The sequence below is a fragment of the Lepisma saccharinum genome, chromosome 1 (genome assembly GCF_977018435.1).
Source record: "Lepisma saccharinum chromosome 1, izLepSacc3.1, whole genome shotgun sequence".
Lineage (NCBI taxonomy): Eukaryota > Metazoa > Arthropoda > Insecta > Zygentoma > Lepismatidae > Lepisma > Lepisma saccharinum.
This window is the reverse complement of record NC_139229.1, coordinates 3,381,538-3,403,941: the sequence shown is the minus strand read 5'-3', so window position 1 is coordinate 3,403,941 and position 22,404 is coordinate 3,381,538. Positions and strand designations below refer to the sequence as shown.

General features: G+C 39.1%; 1 protein-coding gene across 1 annotated transcript in view; it reads left to right on the top strand.

Moving 5' to 3' along the window:
• Positions 1 to 3,894: 3,894 nt before the first annotated feature.
• LOC145991207 (catechol O-methyltransferase domain-containing protein 1-like) overlaps positions 3,895 to 22,404 on the top strand; it is a 58,174-nt gene continuing 39,664 nt past the window's right edge. Inside the window, exon 1 of the mRNA XM_083127464.1 lies at positions 3,895 to 3,992. The gene's annotated coding sequence lies outside the window, so the exon portion shown is untranslated. The remainder of the gene's footprint in view (positions 3,993 to 22,404) is intronic.

Here is a 22,404-nt window from a genome sequence, read left to right as displayed (position 1 = left end):
TATATATATATATATATATATATATATATATATATATATATATATAAAATCATTATCTCATGTCCAAGGCCTCCCCGATGGCGATGGACTTATAACAACAAATCAATACAATTCAATTATCTCATTCATGTCTCTAGACAGCCAGTAGAATTTCCCCCACACTGTCTGTAACTCACTCATTTTTATAGACAAACATCAATGAAAATAATTAAAGCTGATTTAGCCCGATTCACCTTCGCGCAAGAAATAACGAAACTGGTTTAGCGCGAACAAAAAATCACCACTGGAATAAGCTAAACTGATTTAGCGCGAACCAAAATTCACCAGTAAGCTGGAAAGGAACAAAAGCGAAATTTGCTAGCGCGAACCAAAAATTTCACCAATGGAATAAGCGCGAAAGGAATAAAACCGAAATTGATTTAGCGTGAACTCGGATTCACCACCGGAGTAAGTTCGAAGGGAATAAAATTGAAACTGAATTAGCGCGAGGGCAAAATTCACGACCAGTGTAAGCAAAAAACTAATATTGCTTTTTACCTTGAAAATGTAATGTAATTTTATACTATAGAAATATTAAAAACCAAAATCCCTGCCTCCCCGATGGCGCAGTGGTAGAGAGACGTCGCCTTGTAATCAATGGGTCTCGGGTTGGATTCCCGGTGGAGGCACATGGTGGTTCGGATCCCACTTTAAACTGTAGGTCCAGCCCCGATTAGTCTTACTGTGCATAAAGTGCACTTAAAACATCAACTCAATCAAAATCAATCAACCAAAACCCATTTAAAAATTAACCACCGCAATAAGGTACTCGCAGGGGCGCCGACTTGTCAAAATTATTGGGGGGGGGGGGGCTCTGATCACTGAAATAAATTAATGAATGACTCACTCCCTCCCTTTTTTAAGTTTTAGCCTCAGGGTTCTGAATGTCGTAAAAGCCAATGACTTCCTCAAAAATATCAAAATTTTCATTCACAGTTCGAATGCAGAATGTCAATTGTTCACGGATGGATGTGCCACAAGTTTCGTCAACCATAATAGCAAAATATTCCCAACTTTAAATATCTGCTACCACGGAGCGCAAAACAGATCTCCCTAATATATCAACGATCTCGTTCTGAATGTCATGTGAGAGACATTTGTAGCCCGAACGTCCCATCCACTACCCTAGTTCATTCACATCGTCTTTTGAAACTCTTTTTAGTAAAAATGTTAACAATACTCATAATTATGTACAGTATGCGCCAAAATATACAGTACTGAAATTCAAAGACGAACATTACATTGTTGTCATCTGTGAGTTTATTTATCCAGAAAGAAACACTACATACACAGTTATAACTTCCTTTTCACTGCTGAGAACACGAGCGGCTGGAGCTATGCCCCATCGACGGTGTCCGGTAAAAATGGCAAAGGAAAAAATGGCAACGGAAAAAATGGCCAAGTAAAAATGGCAAACGGAAAAAATGGCAAAGGGAAAAAATGGCAAAAGGAAAAAATGGCAACGGAAAAAATGGCAAACGGAAAAAATGGCAAAAGTGAGCATGGCGAAAGTAAAAATGCCGACAAGAAGAAAGGAAAAGCAAATGATAAATAATTGATATAAATAATTCACATGTAAATTGTAAAGAGTATTCATCAGGTCTTAAGAATGCAATACCTGATACGTGTGAAATTAGTTTATGATAATTTATACACTATATTACCGAATAAGGTTACCAAACGTAATAAAATGTTCGTGGTACAGTTCGAAATCAATCTTACATGATTGCATGAACGTAACAAAGTATCAGAATACGATTACTACAGACTTATTCTTCTTCCTTTTTAGAATGCGAACGATGCAAGTATCCACAAAGGCAAAAGTCATAGGCACGTATTCTGAAACTTTCACTTGGTTTACAGCAACAATTCTTATTTATTGTACATATCCAGTGGTTGTGTTTGGGTTCCAAAACTAGGGAATTATAAATAATTGTTATAAGCAAATCATATGTAATTCGGAGGGAAGAAAAACATTGATGCAGTATTTAACAAATCAAGTATATATTCACGTTAGGTTTCGTCACTTTACAATTCTGTATTTAACTAACAATATGTATCATCATTGATTTCGTCACTTTACATGCATTGCAACTTTAGGTTATGTGAAACTCCTCGTAAGAAATCCTCCAATGTTCTTTTGTTAGCACTGTAATCAATGCACAAATTTCGCAGTCTGTGTTGCATGTCGGTATATATTCTCCTGGTTTTCTTCTTTGGCAGTTGTCCTCTCTCAGCCTGCAGAATAATCGCTTTCACTGCTGCATTTTCTTGTTGGATGCACCTGATTAACTTCCACACTGTAGGATGTTTGTTGTAGCCCACCAAATGCGAAAACTTGTTGTTCCATCCCTCGCAGATGTTATTTGTATGAGGGTTGTTTGATAGCGTTGTCTCGTGAGTGTTCCAAGTATGCGGAGGGAAGCGTGGAGGGACGCTTCTGAGCCTCAACGAGTTGTCAACATGTGTTCCAACTCTTCTGAAACTTCCCGATACGTAAGTCGCGTCAAAGTAGTCTACCAGTTCTTCGGCCTCAGAAGGAGCAATTTACAGCATCGTAATCAGGTGGATGCGTATGGTCATAGGAACACACAAGATTTTGTTTATATGAATTTGTTTGTAAAATTCCTCGACACTTGAATTTGTTCCTGTCAGCACACCTCCACCTTATAACATTCTTCAGATCAGACTGTTTTGTATACGCGTATCCTAGGAAAAAGAGCTTCTCTCCACCTTTCTGCAATCTAACAATTTCCATTTCGAAGAAGTATACAAGTTCGTCTCCCTGAGCGGAATGAGTGACACAAATTAGTGCTGGGGGTAGATAAGAGTTGGGGTGAAGTCATACTTGTATTAAACACGTGTGATTGGTCAGCAGGTGCGCCCAAGATGTAAACTTTTGTTTTCAGTCAAAATTAAAACACCTGTTATGCTACCCTCCAAGTTTCATTTCACATGCTTGAAATTATTCAAAAGGTCACCTTTCATTAACATGTGATTTTATAGTAATTTTATAGGTGCCCCAAGTTCTACCAGATTAAAGAATGAAGAATTTAATAATAATTTTTGGGAACATCAAATACAATTTATCTATTCAAAGACATTGTTAAGACATCAAAATTATATTATATTTAATTACAAATGATGCAACGATAGACATAATTTCTCAATTTTCACATAAAATCAGAATACATTGCATTTCCCATTTCTATTATTGCCATTTCTACCGTTGCCATTTTTTCCATTGCCATTTTTTCCTTTTGCCATTTTTTCCCTTTGCCATTTTTTCCGCTTGCCATTTTCACTTTGCCATTTTTTCCGTTGCCATTTTTTCCTTTGCCATTTTTACCTAAATTCCCCATCGACACACACATACACACGTTCGAGGTGTGAGAGTTTCAGTACTGTATATTTTGGCGCATACCGTACTTAGTATATAGTAATAAGTCGTATTTTGCTGTCTCTGGTCATAGCCCCCCCCCCCAAAGTTGATGGTTTAGCGGTCTCAGCCCTCCAAAGTTGATGGTCTATAACATTTCAAGTTAAGTTCATGTGGCAGAATTCAGAGTAAACTTTAGAAGAGAAGCAAAATAATACATTAGATCCTCTTAATCAAAACGGACGAAATGGAGCACGTGCTCAAAAAGATGAGAAATGTACATTTTTATTAATACGATCCACTGTCATGCTTAGATATGGATAAATATTGTAATCAAACGGTCAAAACCCCATTTGCTTCTTCGAACCCTTTCCAATCACGATTTTCTTCCACGAATTGTGAATCACCGTTTACAAGCTGAAAGAATGAGTTTGCACTTCACAACGACCTATCAACGACCTTGAAATCACGTGACAGTGGGCGTGTTTAAGGAAAACAGCTCGCGTTCTGTGTACAGGAAGAAAGTTGATATAGGGAAATCAAGTACTGTTTGAAACATTTTGTGATATAACCGGTGAGTACTACTAGTACTAGCACTTTTGTATATAGCTCTTCATAGACACATATCGTATGGCAAGGAAAAGAAGCAAACTGTGGCATATTGATTCGCTGTTCATTTGTTTTGTTCAATTCTGTCGCAGCAGCCCGGCCTACTTGTAGCGAGAGGATGTGGGGCAGTAGTGCGCCATGCGCAAAGGTGGAAGAACATGTGTTGAGGTTGCTATTCCCTTGTATAGTAGAAAATAAACAATTAGTGCTCTAGTATTTCGTGCCAGGTTCGAGCATGGGCGTTGCTAGAAATATTTGTAAGGGTGTCAGGCCATTGGTAAAATTTGAATAGTGGAAATAATAACTATAATAATTATTAATTATTTGGTTTAGCGTTACTTCGCTTTTCTGCCACTATTGTCTAATCGCGAAGATAAGAATGAGGGATGATATGCAATGAAGGGACACTAATGAACGCAAGGCCTGCATTCGAGCGCGGGACCTGCGGCTTCGTAGCGCGCTGTGACATCCACGGAGGCCGGCAATAATTATTGTCAGGCCCGTACCCAAGGGGGGTCATACCCCCTCCCCTTCGAGCCATGAAAATTTTTAATTTGAACGAATAAAAAAACCTACAAAAATTACGTTGATTTTTGCATGAATTTCGATTTTGAGCTTGCACAAATTATTAGGTTGTTTCTGGACAGTGGCAGGCTCTAGAAGTCTGTGGTCTGCAATATTGGGCCATTTTAGTTCTATAACCATTGATGCAAAGCTATCAGACGTTGCGATTTAGTCGGGACAGTCCATTCCTTTTAATCCATGTCCCGACCTTTTCGCTTCGGCTCTGTCACAAATGTTTCACATAATTAGAATAGAGGGGAATTTTCTATACGCTTTTCATTATGGAAGAAAGGTTCCTCAATGACTGCAATACAAAACCAACCATATAAGGGGCATTTAGCTCTCCACCCGCACCGCAAGCTCTGCAGAGACGTGCGGTGACGTCGGCACTTGGGATAGCAGTCAGTGGCGTGCTCAAGGGGGGGGGGGTTGGTGTGGGTCACACCCCTCCCCCTTTAGAGACCAGTATTCCTAAAAAAAAAGAATGTCAATAACAGGAAAAGATTACAAAATGATGAATGAGTACTAAAAAAAAAGTACACGTAAACCCCACCCACATTCGAAGATAATAAACGATTTGGTTTGACTACTAAGCCAGAGTTAGAATCTCAGCTTGGCTATGAGTATTCTTTGTGTGTGTCCCTTCATTAATTTTATCGTATCATCTTCGCGATTAGCCAAAAGTGGCGGAAAAACGAAGTAGAATAAACCAAATCGAGCTATCAATCAATGATTTGATTTCATTTTTTGTACTTAGCGTCGCTTTTTTGTCACATTTGGTTAATTGCGAAGATGATACGATAAAATTAATGAAGGTACAAACACAAAGAACACCCATGCCCAGGACGGGGTTCGAACCCGGAACTCCTGGTGTCGTAGCGCGCTGTGATAACCACTCCCGCACAGTTGGTTGATTTGATGTTTTAAGTCCACTTTATGCACAGAAACAAAACAGGAAACAAAACACACTTTTTTGTAGTTTCTTCAATAATATTCATTTGGCTTTTTGAGTTCTGAGATACATTTTTCATTCCAAATTATTTCATTATTCACTGCAGAGCACAACACACAGGACAAGAATGCGCACTCATCACGGGTTCGAATCCTGGCCTGGATTGTTCATATGAGGTCCCTTCATCAATTTCATCATATCATCACTCATCCTCATTTTCGCAATAACCAAATATGGCAGAAAAGCGAAGTAAAGTAAACCAATCCAACAACAACATGAACGCGCGTTCTCTTGCCCAAATAATTACATCCATATTTATGACTGTTAGAGGCCAAGAGTAGTATATTTAAATAAAACACTACTAAAACGAGAGAGAGCCTGAGCACATATTTGTAATTTAATCATTATATAATCCATACTTGAAAAAAAAGAAAGAAAGCATAACATTATTGTCTGCACATAACACGTTCCCATTTCATAAATAATAAAACTTCATCCCATATTATACATACATATTGTAAAATGTGTAAATACAGAGAACTGCAGAAAATTTTACCCTGAGTTCTTTAGAGGATTTACAAAAAAATCTATGAGAAACCAATCCCCTATCTGTCCTATAGGAGATAGACTGGGGGACCTGAAAGCACGGACTTTCAACCATTGCAGCCCATTGCAGCGGGGAGAGGGAGCAAGGGAGGTAGAGATCTTCGTTTTCTTTCGGGTGGCCGTTTCTACCTGGAAACTGGAAACTGGTCAGGCGGAAGAAGAGCGAGATAGGGTATCCAGTCAGCTTTGCCCGCGGATCACACCGATGGACGAGAAGAGCGTGGAAAAAAAAGGCGCTGCATATGAGCTGTGGTGGCTTTAACAAGACAATAAATATTGTGATTTGAATATAATTCGAGATGTGAGATGGATTGATCTATCTCTGCTAGACTAGCTACTCCTCAGTGCACGTCACTGGTGATCCCTTTTCGCCACCACTGAGCAGGACAAAAAAACTTTGTTTTCTTGCTCCGATATCAGGGTTTTTCTGCAACTGATGTCCATTCTGCCACTCATTGGCTTAGGGTTAATTAATATTATGTAAATAGGAGAATCCACTTCACAGCAGAATCATTGCTAGATTTTTGGGGCAAAAAATTGCCTGAAGTACTACTTTTAACATATATTGTTATTTGTCCAAAACACTCAAGAAATTAAGTACATTGTTATTTTCGAAATTCTGTCCACCGGAATTTACTGCAACTTTTCTTCTTGTGTGTGACCGTATAACAGACAACTTTCACAGTGTGCAGAAGACATCAAGTCCAAAAAATTCGATTCTACGAGCTGTTGATAATGTCATTTTCTATCCCACTTGTATGCATCCCCGTTAAATAGCTTCTTGGTTGCCACTGGCATTATTTTTACTGTCAAATAAGATTCTAAAAGCGAAAATACACTATAGCAACAATATTACGCCAGCAGATACACTGCCAGGGTGAAGTCACTTACACGTTCATTTCAGATAATTTATTTACAGGGTTCCCACTGACTTCTAAGTCCTGGACAAGGGAGGAATCAGGAAAACAAGGCTAGGTTTGAGTTGGTGTTTTAAGTCCACTTTATGCACAGTAAGGCTAATCGGGACTGGACCTACAGTTTAAAGTGGAATCCGAACCTCTTGTGCCTCCACCGGGTATCAAACCTGGGACCCCTTCATTATACAAGGCAATGACGCTACCACTTCACCATGGAGGAGGCCAACAAGGCTAGGACTGAGGTCATTGGAAACAAATTATTTTTTTAAAGAAAGTTTTCAAAACCTGGAAAAGTCAGGGGAATTAAATGATCTTTGCTTGGCAGAATTTGTAACCGGAAACACGTTTCGTTTCATCTTACCAACAATCTTCCTTCTTGGGTAACATTGCTTATAAAAAGGTTCTTTCATTTTATTTTTAATTTATTTTGAAAAATGTTCAACAAACGTGATTCATTTGATTAACTTACAAAGTTGAAGTGTAACTCTTATTTTTTAGCATGTTAAATCATTACACAGTTATGTAAAATACCTGGAAAAGTCAGGGACTTTGCAAACCCCTATCATACAATTTCTTTAAGCTCTCTGCTATGCTATATGCTATTCTTCAACATTTCGTAACAAAATGAGCAAATTTCTCTACCCACCCTCTCCCAGGCCCGTAGCTAAAGGGGGGCAGGGGGGACAGTTGCCCCCCCCCCCGAGAGCCTGCTTTGCCCCCCTGTGAAAAATATGGAACACATTCCTACCCGGAATTCTCACTAATCTTCTTTATAATTATATGATGTGTTACTCTAGCATCATAACAAAGACACTTCTTGATTTTGTGATTTATTAGGGTGTATGGGATTCCATATAATGTCGTATCAGGATTAGGGGGGGGGATTCCCTTCCAGATTCAGACTTCGGGAAATGATTTCGCAATTTTCAGTATCTAGAACAGTTGTGACATTTTTAGTAGTCTTGTACAGGGAGGTTATTGCAGCATGCCACCGCTTCAGCGTCGACCGCTTGCCGGCCCAGTCATGCAACAGGTGCCGGCAAATTGCGTAACAGATAGCCCGTTACACAAACCGCTTGTTTTGTAATGTTTCCACTTTTCACAATTATAGTTACAATTACAACTTAAATAAGCACGTACCTTGCCGCAAGGATGCTGGAAAAGGTGTCCTCTAAAATACAAATATTTCTGGCACTTTATTTCTGCCCATATCGCTTCTGACAGCAATGACTCATCCAACATAAAGGATTCAATTTTTCATTCTTGTCTTGCCTTCGAATAAACAAAACCGTGACTCTTATTTTGCAGATAACACAAGATTAATCCTTTTGAACACTAGAGTCAGTGGCGTGCCCAAGATTTTCGAGGGGGGAGGTTACGTATACATTATTATGCAAAACGAAAGCGCAGATAAACGAATTATTTAACAGTGTCACTTAATTTTAACGTGTGAATATTTTTTTTGAAGTAAAGTAGCGATCATACACTGTGTGCGTTTTTCTTTCTGAGAGCGCCATTTGAAATAAGCACTTTTCCCCTTTTGCTACTATGGGATAAACTGAATATAAAAGGCTATAACTGCTCAACAACTGCATCTTTTTAAGAAATTTAAATTCTAAATGTAAGAATGAACAAAAAGCAACATTTTATGTAAATTCCGACAATTGTGAGTCCAGGGGGAAACGGGGGCCAAATCCCAAAGTTCTATTTTCCCCGTAATTACGCAAAATTTCTGAACGTCGTAATTTCCATATTTTTTTTTTTTTTTTCAAAGTTGCGGCAGGAGCATTACATATCCTCATAGAGTAGTCTTTTGTTGTGCTTCCCTCAAAATTTGGTCCATCCAGTGTCTATAGAGCCGACGCTAGAAGCGAAATTCCTCAGATGTCGCAAGAGCGTCAGCGGCTTATCGGAGTAGTGGTAAGCCGCGAGAAGCCTCTCGATACTACGCGAATGCGACAGCTGTCGGCTACCAGTTGTTTAGACGTGTTCACTTCGGTTTGCGTTTATCAGTACTCGTGTTGTTCAGTGCTAGTGCTTTATCGTGTGTTAATTGTTATTCATTCATTAGTTATGCCGCCAAACAAATATAGTCTTGAACAAAGAGTTTTTATGTACGATACTTACGTGAAAACGAACTCTTGCAGAAAAATAGTCAGGCGATTCGCAAGAAAATTTCCTGGCAATCCTGTTCCGGACAGACATACTGTTTACAACCTCGTTAAAAGATTACGAGAGACAGGATCTCTTGAACCTAAGAAACGTGTTTCCAGACGACGTGTTCTTACGGAAGAAAAGCTAGACGAAATTGGTGAACGACTTGAACATACTCCAAAAAAATCCCTCCGTCGGCTTGCTCAGGAAACAGGCATTTCAAAATCCTCAGCACGAAATGCCACTAAATTACTTAGATTAAAACCCTACAAAATTACAGTGGTTCATGAATTGCAACCGCGCGATCACGCGACTAGAGTTCGATTCTGTAACTGGATGCTGGATAATATTGTTGCTGGCAGAGTAAATCCAGAATTAATCATATTTTCAGACGAAGCTTGGTTCGAATTGAATGGCCGAGTTATTTCACAAAACAATCGCTATTGGAGCGCAGAAAAACCTGACCTTGTGCATGAAGTTCCGCTCCATCCTGCAAAAATTGGTGTGTGGTGTGGTTTGAATGCGCACAGAATAATAGGGCCTATTTTTTATGAAGGTACTATCAATGGTGAAAGGTATCGAAGAGACATACTACAACCATTTTTTGAACAATTAACGGACATTGAATGCCAGCAGTCATTTTTTCAGCAGGACTCTGCTACTGCTCACACTGCTTATGAATCACTTAATTTTATTGCCGAGATTTTTGAGGACAGAATTATCAGTACTGAGTTGTGGCCCTCTCGTAGCCCCGATCTTACTCCTTGTGATTATTATTTATGGGGAACATTAAAAAACAAAGTGTATCAGAATAACCCGCGTACAATAGAGGATTTAAAAGAAAATATAAGAAGAGAAATTGCCAGAATCACACCTGAGGAGCTTATGGATGTTCAGAGGAATTTCATACGCAGATGCCGGAAATGTATTGGTGTTGAAGGAGGTCATTTTCAACATCATTTATAACACAGAAGGTTAGTGATCATCATTATTATTAGTTTTAAATATAATTTTACACTTTCGGTTTGCTTTATGCGCCGCGATGCTGTTTCTGTTACGGACTATCTGTTACGCAATTTGGCGGCACCTGATGCATGACAAGGCCGGTAAGCGGCCGACGCTGAAGCGGTGTCTAAGAAAGATTACATGTCAAAAATAAAGTGCCAGAAATATTTGTATTTTAGAGGACACCTTTTCCAGCATCCTTGCGGCAAGGTACGTGCTTATTTAAGTTGTAATTGTAACTATAATTGTGAAAAGTGGAAACATTACAAAACAAGCGGTTTGTGTAACGGGCTATCTGTTACGCAATTTGCCGGCACCTGTTGCATGACTGGGCCGGCAAGCGGCCGACGCTGAAGCGGTGGCATGCTGCAATAACCTCCCTGTATTAATAGCGCCTAATTTGTTCGGATGTTTTCTTGGGTGTTTTGCTATGAACTTGGAACTGCTTAAATTTTTGTTTCCCAAGTCTACTTTTTGGTAATAGTGATTCATGTGGTAGAGGGAATGGATATTTGAATTTTGTTACTTAGAGTTGCTTTTCTGCCACTTCTAGTTAATCGCAACAATGAGTGATGATGTGAAATACAGTGGCGTAGCATGACCATTTCGGGTGGTAACGCCAAGATCTTTTTGTGGCCATAATATGAATAATACAAATCACAAACTTGTGGCACATGCAAGTATAAGTACCGTACATGTCTATATTATAATTTTCGGTACAAAATAACATTTTTAGAAGCATAAAAATATATTACATTTGAAATAAATTAAAAGAACTTACCTTACACAACCTTGTACACTAGATCCAACCTTCTTTTCTTCTTTTCTGCAAAAATGTCTATAACCCTATCAAGAAATGCTGACTCTGATGAAAGTTCACCTAATAAGGACTTCTCAATTGCCAAAGAATTCAAGCATGACAGGCGATTGTTGTTCATGGAATTCCTAAGATAGGATTTGATCCTCTTCAGGGTGCTCATACTTCGTTCACTGCTGGCTCTGTAGTGGTTGGTATGGTCAGCACTAAGCGGAGTAGTTTTGTTATTTCCTGATAGACTGAATCTAGACCATTTGCAACAAAATATTTCAGGAGATCTTTAGGAGCCAAATATTTTGTTTCATCTGCATACACATTATGAAGTTCATTTTGTAGTTGGTTGCTATCAAAGAATTTATAATGCTTTACTAAGTTATCTACTTTGTTCTGGGGAAATGTTTCGCTATAGTCTCTAAATTTATTTTCATACATCAATTCCATGAAATGTATATGAGGAAGATCTTCAAATCGGCATATCATTTGAGTAGGGGAAGGTGGGGGAATGGCGCTCAGCGGGCAATGGCGCTCACCCCTCTGTAGTCGTTACGGAGGGTGTTATTGAAGAGTAACCTGTGCTGACATCTAGAACCCAGTACTACGAGGCACCAAACAAAAGGCGGCACATGTGGGGTTGACTTTTAAGAAGCAGGGTGCGAAAAACGAATTTGTCATATTTTCTTATAAAATTGGGAAGGAAAAAAGTGCAAGGTAAGTAGACGGAACTTTTAAGCTAGAGTCTTGAAAATTTTACAGATATAATAATAGTATCTCCTGTTTATTTCTTAATTATTATAAAGTAAACATTTGAGGTTCTTCATGAGACGAGAAACAAATAACATAATCTGGCACCTATCGGGTAATGGCGCTCACGCTGTTTGTGATGGGAACATGAAGGGTGCAAAGACGTTTCTCATAATAAGCGTCCCATGTGTGCATTTTTGTGCAAAATTGTGCACAATTTAATTTGTATTTGCATATTAATAAATATAAGTACTTAAAGATATAGTTTCTGTATAGTACATAGTATAGTATTGATTTACTGTTAGGATGATTACTGAGTGCCATTACCCTACCAATAGGGCAATTGCGCTCACACGCACATTGTTACTTTTTGACGTTCACAGATATAACTATTAACGACAGGGAGCAAAGTGATACGCAGAGATGTACTACAAACATTGCTTTTTCAGGCGCACATTTTCTTTTTGTTTCACTGCGTACAGTTTTTGAGATTTTTAAAATCTCCCTTAGGTGGTCGCAATTCCCCCACTTTCCCCTAGTTTGAGAATCTATAATTTCAAAACACAGTACTCTCAAAGTGTCTTTCTTCTTAGCATCATATATCACATTTCCATTCAAGACCATGCTGTTCTCAATGCAACTCTCAACAAAATCTTCGTTCCTTAGGTTTTCTATATTTTTGATGACAGCATTTATTTCCTTATGACAAGTTAATATACTCACTGTAGATGACTGTATGAGTTTGAATAGAGGTTCAATGTGTACAAAACAAGCTTCGAAAACACAGAGCAGATACACAAAAATTGGATCATCCATGTATCTCTTGAGTCCTACTGCGCAGTTCACAGTTTCATGGTCCCATACACCGCCATCATCATCGATAATTTCATTGAAAGTGCAATACAGTTCTGTGAAATGCTTTTTAATGGTGAAAACTGCTCTCTAATGGAAATTCCATCTTGTACTGCTGGCTTGTGGGAGCTTAAATCCTTTTTCAGTTAACAAAACTGTTCTTTTTGAAGACTTACTGAAGAAATTGTGAAAAGCAGTCAAGGCACATACAAATAAACGAACTTGTTTTATATTTTTCGATCCATGTAAAAGCACCAAATTTAATTGATGGGCATAGCAATGGATGAAAACAGCATATGGGCAAAAGTATTTCACCAGTTTTTGAACTCCTCCTTGTCTACCTGCCATTACAGAGGCGCCATCATATGTCTGACTTACAACTTTTTTTCCGTCCACATCCCACTCAAGTAAAACTTGACGTATTATTTCTGATAATCCAGAAGCAGATTTGTCCTTCGAAACGTCGTAAAAACCAACGAACCTTTCTTCTACTCTGTCATTCACGCAATATCTAAATATTATGCTCATTTGGCTCTTACAAGATACATCTAGTGTCTCGTCGGCTTGAATAGCAACGAAAAGAGACTCATTTATTTCAGTTTTGATTCGTTCATTTAAAGAATCAGTTATTACCTCAGTCAGGTCATTTTGAATGTCTGGCGATGTTCCTTTTAATAATGAAGTTGACTGCAAATGATCTCTAACAATTGATTCATTTTGAGCCAGCATTTTGGCAGCACTCCCGTCCTCTCGGTGCCCACGGAAGGCTAGCTCCTGTTTGCTTAAATATATTACAGACTGAATCAGTCGCCGTAAGTATTGTCTATTTGAAAACACAATCTCATTGTGTTTTTTTGCCTGAAGTCGGACAGCTTCCGATAAAGCATGATCTATGCGTGTTTTGCCCAGTAAATGAAATGCCTCACTATGCAACAAATGATTTTTGGAAGACTGGTGTTTCATAGCTTTTTTAATTAGATTACTTAAGTAAGAAATACCTTCCTTACACCATTCGGAGTCTTTGAACCCAAACATAATACATGTGTAGCAGAACATTTTGTTTCTTTCAGCGCACCCAGCTAACCAAGGAAATCTTTCATACCACGAGTACTGAAAACTACGAACGCGATTTTTACCGACTTCTTTAATCGACAAAAGCGGTGTTGGTCTTTTAGATTTTAATACGCATCGCTGTTCATATGATAAATTACCCAATGAAGTTGTCATTAAGAAATTTAGTATGTTTAAGTCTGGTAAACTTACGTCAGTCATATTGCTTTTTGTAGCACCACACAACACACAAACACACAAAGAAAGAAAAACAACACAGGTCAACTCCTCCCTGCTTCCCCGCGCGAGAAAAAACAGCAGAAAATCGGTTTTCGTCTTCTGCTAGGGTGGCATTGCAGGAAGGGTCGCATGAACCCTGGCTCGTACGCCAGCGTAAAAGGGAGCATTTCGCACGTGCTGTAGAGATCCAAGGTTTCCCTCCAGGCAGCAGAGTCTTCTAATCTGTAAGGCAGAGTCTTGTACGCCAAACCTACTCGGCGTCCAGCCAGCAAAGGCATTGGAAAAATGCTAGCTAGAGAGCTGTTAGCGGAGCGTTGTAGGTGAACCGAGATAAATAGCTATTATAATGCTACATAGGTCAAACATATGTACTATTAGTAATGTTTTACTTTTTATTTACAGGATGCACGTATTTTTTTCCTCATTTTAAATAAAGGTAACGCCGGGCGTATGGGCGTTCATTAACGCTACGCCACTGGTGAAATATATGAAGAGACTCATAAACAGTGATGCAACCACAGGGGGCAGGGGGCATTGTTTCCCCCACCCCCGACCTTGGACGGAAGTCCATTCTAGGGGAAGCAAACATTGAAGTAAAAAAACAAGACTAGGAGAATCTAAGAATATCAGGACAATTGGATACTCATGATAGAATTAGTTTTCACGTGTTCCTTGCATTTTTCTTCCAGACGGCCAAGGGCACTTCGATTACAAATTTTATACAAGTAAAAGTACATTTCCTAAAATTTTCTTGCTCGCTTCGCTCGCAATCTCTGCTATTTTTGTAGTCCAAGTTCAGAGCCATATGGGGCGGCGGGAGTCGGCCCTGGGAGCCAAACGATGTATACGAAAGAAAAATGTTAAAGAGAATGCCGTGGCGTCCCGTAAAATTATTTGGGCCCTATAAAACAATTTCTTAATATGAAATATTAATGACGACCCTGTAATCCAAGAAGTCATTGATCAATCAAGGGATTCCTATTTGATTGTCAGGTGTCAAACACATGTATTTCACCTATAATTCACACAATATTTTGCAAAATGGTTATGTTGGACAGAATTTTTTTGGGTCGGGATGGGAAATTTTCTAAATCCCGACATTCGGGATGGGAGAAATGTTCAAAATTTCCCGAAGCTCTGGAAATATCGAATTCTACACGTCATTTTCACTTCTAGTGATTATTTTCGCATTTCTGGTACAAAAACGAACGATTTTTGAAAAGTTCCAGACAGTTACAATGAAGAATACGTCGAGAATTAACCAATTTTAAAAATTACCATTCGGTATTTCCCGACTGCTCGGGATCCCGAAAAGTTGGGAAGTCATTTCCCGAAGTCGGGATCGGGACGGGACATTTTCTTCCTGATCTCGGTCCCGACTTTTCGGGATCCCGCACACCCCTAGTAGTAATTCAAGAGTCTCCCCTTTGAAGGAAATAGAGTCCGTGGTAGACTAAGGGGCCCATGTTTTAATGTTTTAGCAAGTACAAAATATGTATTACAATTTTTTGCACAATTCATGAAAGTGTAGATAATATGTAGGCTAACTATTATTATTATTGTGTTGTTGGATTCTCGTTAGATTCCTTTGTGCGTAAAAATTTTGCATACTGGAAACTAGAGGGAATCATTATGAAGCATGATTTATAAAGGGCTCCCTTAATCAGTTCTGCAGAGAGGCTCAAAGCTGTTGGTACATATTAATCGTCTATTAACATTATCGACCTGTAAATATCAAATAGATACAGTCCCTGTTATCCTATTTATGTTAAACTTTATATTCTTTGGCAATCTGGAAAGGCCATTATCGAAATATTGCTATTTGATGTTGCTTGAAGTTTTTTTTGTTCGTTAGAGTTTCAAGATATCATCCCTTCTGTTACTTATCTCTTTTTTGGGGGGAGGGGGCAAATGCCTCTGAATACCCTGCTCCCTGCTATATCTGCCAATGCGATACAATATATTAAAAATTTGCCCCCTCTAGGATTGACTTCGCCCCCTCCCCCCCTGCAAAGAATTCCTGGCTAGGGGCCTGCCCTATCCTCCCCATATATATTACCAATGGTCAGCCCATGAGTAGGAAATGAATGAACAAATTTGACGCAGCCTGCTCCGGGTTTCAGGCATCAGAATAAACTCAAGAAGGGCTAGAATGGCACGAGTGTTCCATCGTGAATTGCTGATGTTTGGGATCTGTTGAAACTTCATGAAGGGGATCTCATTCCTGTCAGTGAAATGACGGAAGACACGAGTGAGGCGGTAGAGAAACTTCATGTCGTCTCTCCAGCTGCCTGTTTCCTTTATCTCAGTTTTACCGTTGCTGAAGGCTGCTTTCAATTTATCATAATTGCTCATCAAATCCTGCACAAAGAAGTACTCGATGTTTGGTGATTTAGTCGAACCATGGAGCTCATAGTCCATGACAACACGAAGAACGCGATCCAGCACATGGTGCTGGCAACTGATGAACTTGGGTTTGGGGTGACCTTTCTCTTCGAACATTTGCTGCAGCCGAACAACAACGCCCGTCTTCTTGCCGGTATTCACGCTTGTTGTGTCAGCAACAATCATCACACTTGATCCCCACAGGTTGAACTCCTCTAACACATCCTGGAGTCCTTCTGCGATTGTTTGAGCTTTCCCATCTTTCAATTTGAGTACAGACAACTTAATTTATTTTGCTTCATTCTTGAGGACCACGGCCTGATATTCAAAGCCATCAATGTGTTTGCCGTCAAAGTGTATGCTCCACTTCTCCAGATGAAGCGTGCTCACCAAGTGCTTCTTCATCTGAGCAGCTCTCGTGTAGATAGCCTTGTGGATTGCTGACTGACATGGGGTTGGGATTTCAATGCCCTCACCAGAAAGCTGGCGGCACATCTTTGCTGCTCCGTGGGACGACATCTTTGAGCTTGTAAAAAGGCGTCTTGCAATGCCTGTTGGGTTATGCTTCCTTGTGCTCGTTGATGCTTCATTCTCATCCTCCCAAGGACTGTCTTTGCTGTTGTCGGATGAGTCCGTGTGACTGTCGGAACAATCAGGTGACGCTGAGCTGGTAAGTGTTGACACAGTCGCTTCCATTGCCTTCTTTCGCTTGGATGGGTGGATGGTCTTTGCACTAGCATGTTTGCAACTGGAATAACCAACCTGGCCCTTGCTCTCAATTTGCAGTTTGTAGAGGTTCTCATCCTCTTTGCACATCCATTCGCCTTTCACCTTGGTCACGTCAAACAGTTCATTCAATGAATCAAAGTTTTGTTTCTTTCTGCATCGCTCATATTCTTTCAGAAGGTTTGCTAGTTTTGCACAAATGGCTTGATCAGATACATGCGGGAAGTTCAATGTTTTGATCCATAGGGCTTTAAGCTCCACAACAATTAGACCGATCCTCTCTCTCCATTCTTTGGCAGTGGATTCAAGAAATTTGAAGCGTCCAATGACGTGGCTTTTCAGGGGCATGCGACTCCGTTCACTCAAGGGTGCTTCATAAATTGCCACGTTGCCTCTTCTTGATGGCGCTTGAAACTGGACTAAGTTCTTTGTCCAGGTTTCCTTGTTCTTCTCCGTGTTAGAAGAGGTCTTCTTGAACGACATGTTGTCTTCTACTCAGCAACAGAAATAGAAAAGGCCTTAACATAAATATTAAATACGTAACAAATTAAAGAAACTTATTGAGTTTCCATATATTTTATTTAAAAACAAGCAAAAAACAATTATAGAAAATAAAAAAAAAGACAGACACTAATAATATATTAGTTGCTCAATTATAATTAGCAAGAGAGTTAAATGTAGCTCACCAAATAATACAAGGATTTCTTTATAATATACTCTGGATAATGCGAAATTGCGCATTGCGCAATAGTTATAAGGCAATAATAATGTTGACACCAAATTAATCTAATCAAAACTCAACTACCCGCTTTGGACACTTCGCTTAATAGCAGTTTATACCACACTGCGAAACAGCTGAAGAAAATTTTAGTACTGTACAGAAGCTTCCCATGTAATTACGTCACCGTGACGTCGCAATCCGGCCAGACGGCGCACAGCGTTCTATGATTTTCTGGAATATTCCATACAATTCTCTGGTGCATAAATTATTGCACAACTCTGTTTGCTGAATTATATTATATATAAATATTGTTAATACAATTTTATGAAATGGTAAAATGGCATACATAAAATTTAAAAATGGTTTGTGCGTCACCTTTTTCAATATTTCAGTGGAATATACCTCATTTTAGACATTAATAGGCAAAAGTTCATCCATTTGTGCTACAAGAAATATTTTTTGTGAAAAAAAATGAAAAAGTCATCACCCTAATATATATATATATATATATATATATACACATATATGTGTAGCTATAATATGAGAGAACATTCTTTTCAAAATTCGCCTATCGGTCTGGCCCCCCTCCATCAAACATTTCTGGGTACGAGCCTGATTATTGTTATGATGATTATTAAAGCATAATATATTACAAATAAACAAATTATCCCAAATTTATTATTATTATACCACTTAATCTACTGTCCTCTATGGTACCTCTGTTCCATGTTTTTACATGCCGAAGCGAAGGATAACGTAGAAAAAAGTAATAATTGAAAATAACGGGTTGTGAACTATTAAGGCCAGGTTCCCGCTTCTAGAAATGATTTCCCGACTTTTCGTAATCCGGAGGTCGGGAAATGGGCATTTCTTTCAGTCGTGAACGTAATTAATATTTCCTCCCAATCTCTTCCTGATGAATTTTTTTCCGTCCAGCACACATCTAGTTACGGCAGTCAACATGATTCCAATGTCTCTTGTGAGAACTTTCTCTCGTTATTTTCTTGTAACATGGTAATTAATTGCTGCAACTGACAGCTTGTAGCTCACAGAAATAAATATTTGTAATAGAATAAAAATCTGAACTTTTTCCAGATATCTCGGGTAGGGGCAGGCACGTATCCAGGAATTCCTTTCGGGGGGGCTCAACACCATTTTTTTAAGGGGTATATAAGAAGAACCTCACCTCACAATTGTATGTGTAAGAACAGTGGTGGCAATTGAGTTCCAAAAAAGGGGGGGGGCGGAGGACGGTGCAAAGAAAGTTTACTTTACTTAACAAGGCTTAACATTAGGAGGCCATAATGTTGAGGCAAAAATGGGGAGCAACTATCCCTTAAAACGTCGCCACTGTAAGGCTGTCATTTTAATCAGAACATTTTTTACCACCCGACTCCTCTGTTTCCATGCATTAACATTGTGTGCCGGAACCATCTCAGTATGTGTGTTTGTCCATTTCTTCTCATCAGGCATAAAAACATCTATGGTGTCTTTGAGTGTTTTTACGAAGCTGTTACACATGCATGGGATGGACAATCCACTTGACAACGCGAAGAGTCAAATTGTGGGCTGCGAACTGGACGCAGACAGCTCTCGAATATGTATCTGTGATTCGAGCCTGAACACCACTAACGTGTCTTGTCCTCCCATGTTTGCAGCTCTTATAAAAGCCGAAACCCACCAAATTGTTCAGATTCAGGCCTTAGCACTCACAAGTGTTCAAAAATGCTTGTCACAGCTTCCGCTGTCTTGTCATATATCGGCACGAAACAAAGGAAGTCTTCTCGAATGCAGATGGATCACGAAACAATTAATGTACAATGAAAACTCTTCCGTTCCAACACATCTAATGTTTCGTCTCCCAGTATGATCAAATGTTTATTCATTTATCTCCAGTGACGTGCCCAAGGGAGGGTTGGTGAGGTCGTAACCCCATTTGACCCAGTATTCCTTTTTTTTTTAAAAAAAAAAGAAGAAGAAGAAGAAGAAGAAGAAGAAGAAGAAGAAGAACGTCGTCAAAGACGGGAAAAATATGGCAAAATCAGGACTGACCACCAAAAATAGTATGCGTAACCCCTCTCCCTTCCGAAAATCCTGGGTACGCCACTCTTTATCTCGGACACATTTTCTTAAAATCAACTCATCAGAAGTTTTTATCATTCCGTATTGGAGATTGAAGTAAGATGCGTTCTTCCTGCAGTTTGGATATGATCCTTTAGGGGACTGTCGTCTGCACCTAACCTTAACAAGGCCCTAATTTTCCATCCTTGTGACTTGGATTTTCAACACTTAGGAAGGTTTCAGACCGAAGGGACACGCGATACATGTCGATTGGAATGGGCCAATCAACAGCAACGTTTCACACCGTAGCGACACAAAAGGCCGCACAAACCTAATTTCGACTTCTGAAATCCTCAGGCTGAAATCTGAAATCTCCCTTATTAGGCCAACGGTGTGAAATCTCTCTTATTAGGCCACCGTCATTGTCACCTCGAAGTAGTAGCTCTTGTTGACCACAGAAGAAAAAAATTATCCTCAACCGGTGGGAATGCTCCTCAGTTTTCTTCTCTCTCCTATATTTTCTGTGCTTGTTCACTATACAGGCAACACCTTACGATTTGATATACACAGGACATGTACTATGTAGACATTTTAACGAAAAATCGGTTGAAGTCAAGGATGGCTAGGTGGCTCAGTTGGTAGAGCCCGGATTCGGGTCCTGGTAGAGCCTGCAATTTCCACCTAAAATGTCTACATATGTGTCACGTACACAAAGTGCGTTGCTATTCTTTGAAATAAAGGACCATAGATGGCAGCAGGCAAGAGGAACAACGGTTATAAAAGATGATGCATAAATCAGTTTAGAAAGTGGGCCAGAGATGGCAGCACTCAAGAAGACGTTTGCCGTTGTGAAAGGAGAAGGAGCAAAGAGATGATGTGGTGAAATAATGATTGTAGATATTAATACTACAGTAGAGCGTCGATTATCCGAACGTCGGTCAACCGAACGACCGCTTAACCGAACTGTGTACTCGCTCGCACCTGTTACTCTCCCACCCTACCGTCCATCATGTAGGCTTGCTTAGACAGACCAAAATAAAGGATTTTTTTAAACGTTAATTTTGTGTACCTACTGTGTGTATTGTTCATGCAAAATGCGTATGTAATATGTACATATTTTTGTTTAATAAACTGTACCACATACTATATATTCCTACTAAAGTTGCCTTTGTACGTTACTTTGTAATACTTAAAGAGATGCCTGTTTTTATGAATAAATTTACTGTACAGTACTTCCTTGTGGCAAATAAACATGTACAGTTCGATTATCTGAACAAACCAGTTTTCCGAACACCCATGTCCCCCAATTACTTCGGATAATCGACGCTCTACTGTAATTAGAATGAAATAAATAAATGAACTTAGCACAATATCAGGATATAAATAAGGTGGAAAGGGTAATTAATATTCAGTAATAGCATAAGTGATCATGATATAAAAGTAAAGAAGTCGAATTGTAATTACGATTCTGTGTCTATTACAGTTCCCACGAACTGAGAGTTTCGTGCGGCTTTTGGGTTGTTTTCCCCAGGTGTAGCGCCATTTCTCGGCAGCACCCAAGCACATTTGGAAGCGCATACATTGTAGCTCCAAGTTAAGGTTAGCGCCGGCCAGGCGGCGATCTTTAACTAACCCCCTTTCTCTTTGTTTAGTTGGAAGTTTGATATTTACGGAAGCTCATCTAAAGAATCCACGGAATAATCAAGCCAGCCAGGATATAAAAATGTTCCTTAGAAAAAATCAATGAACGAAACAAAAGATATAAATAAAGAATAAAGAAAGGATGAGGAATAAAGATGTAAATATATAGAAGAAGAAATATTAGCGAGTATAAGAAGAAGAAGCCTTATTAATTGCAAGAAGAAGGCACTTTAATTATTAGATACAAGGAGAAGAAATTTCATTAATAAGAAGAAGAAGATGCCATATTAATTATAAGAAGAAGACGCCATATTAATTATAAGAAGAAGACGCCATATTGATTATAAGAAGAAAAGGCCATGAGAAGAAGATGCCATAATGGTTATAAGAAGAAGAGGCCATAAGAAGAAGATGCCATATTGATTATAGGAAGAAGAAGTCCGAAGAAGACTGGTTAGAATTAATAAAAAATAAAAATAGAAGAAAATTACTGTATGAAAAGACTTCAAAAGTTATTTAATATTTGTACATAATTAATCCAGAATATAGTACGAATTGTACCCTCAGTAGTGGGTTAAATCTGTTGTTTCTTTCCATATATTTGTAGCGTTAGTAACCCTGATCTGTGCCCAGAGGTATCTCATTGTCTCTCCCCTGTGCTAAGCTGGTAGATGCTCACGTGAGAGGACGTGGCATTGATTAATGGCGACCAACGTGTGGGGCACGATACAGACCAGAGGTTGAAATAACGCAAAGAATAAGAATTTGGAAAGATAAGTAAAGCAAAAATGGAAGAAGGAAAATATATATATGTTGTGGCGAAGAAGGAAATAAGGAAGAAATAATACAGTGTAAGGTATGTGAAGAAATGAAACACTGGTTATGTGAAGGAATCCGGAAAGAAAAATATGAGAAGATATGTGAAAGGGGAGAAGGATACGAATG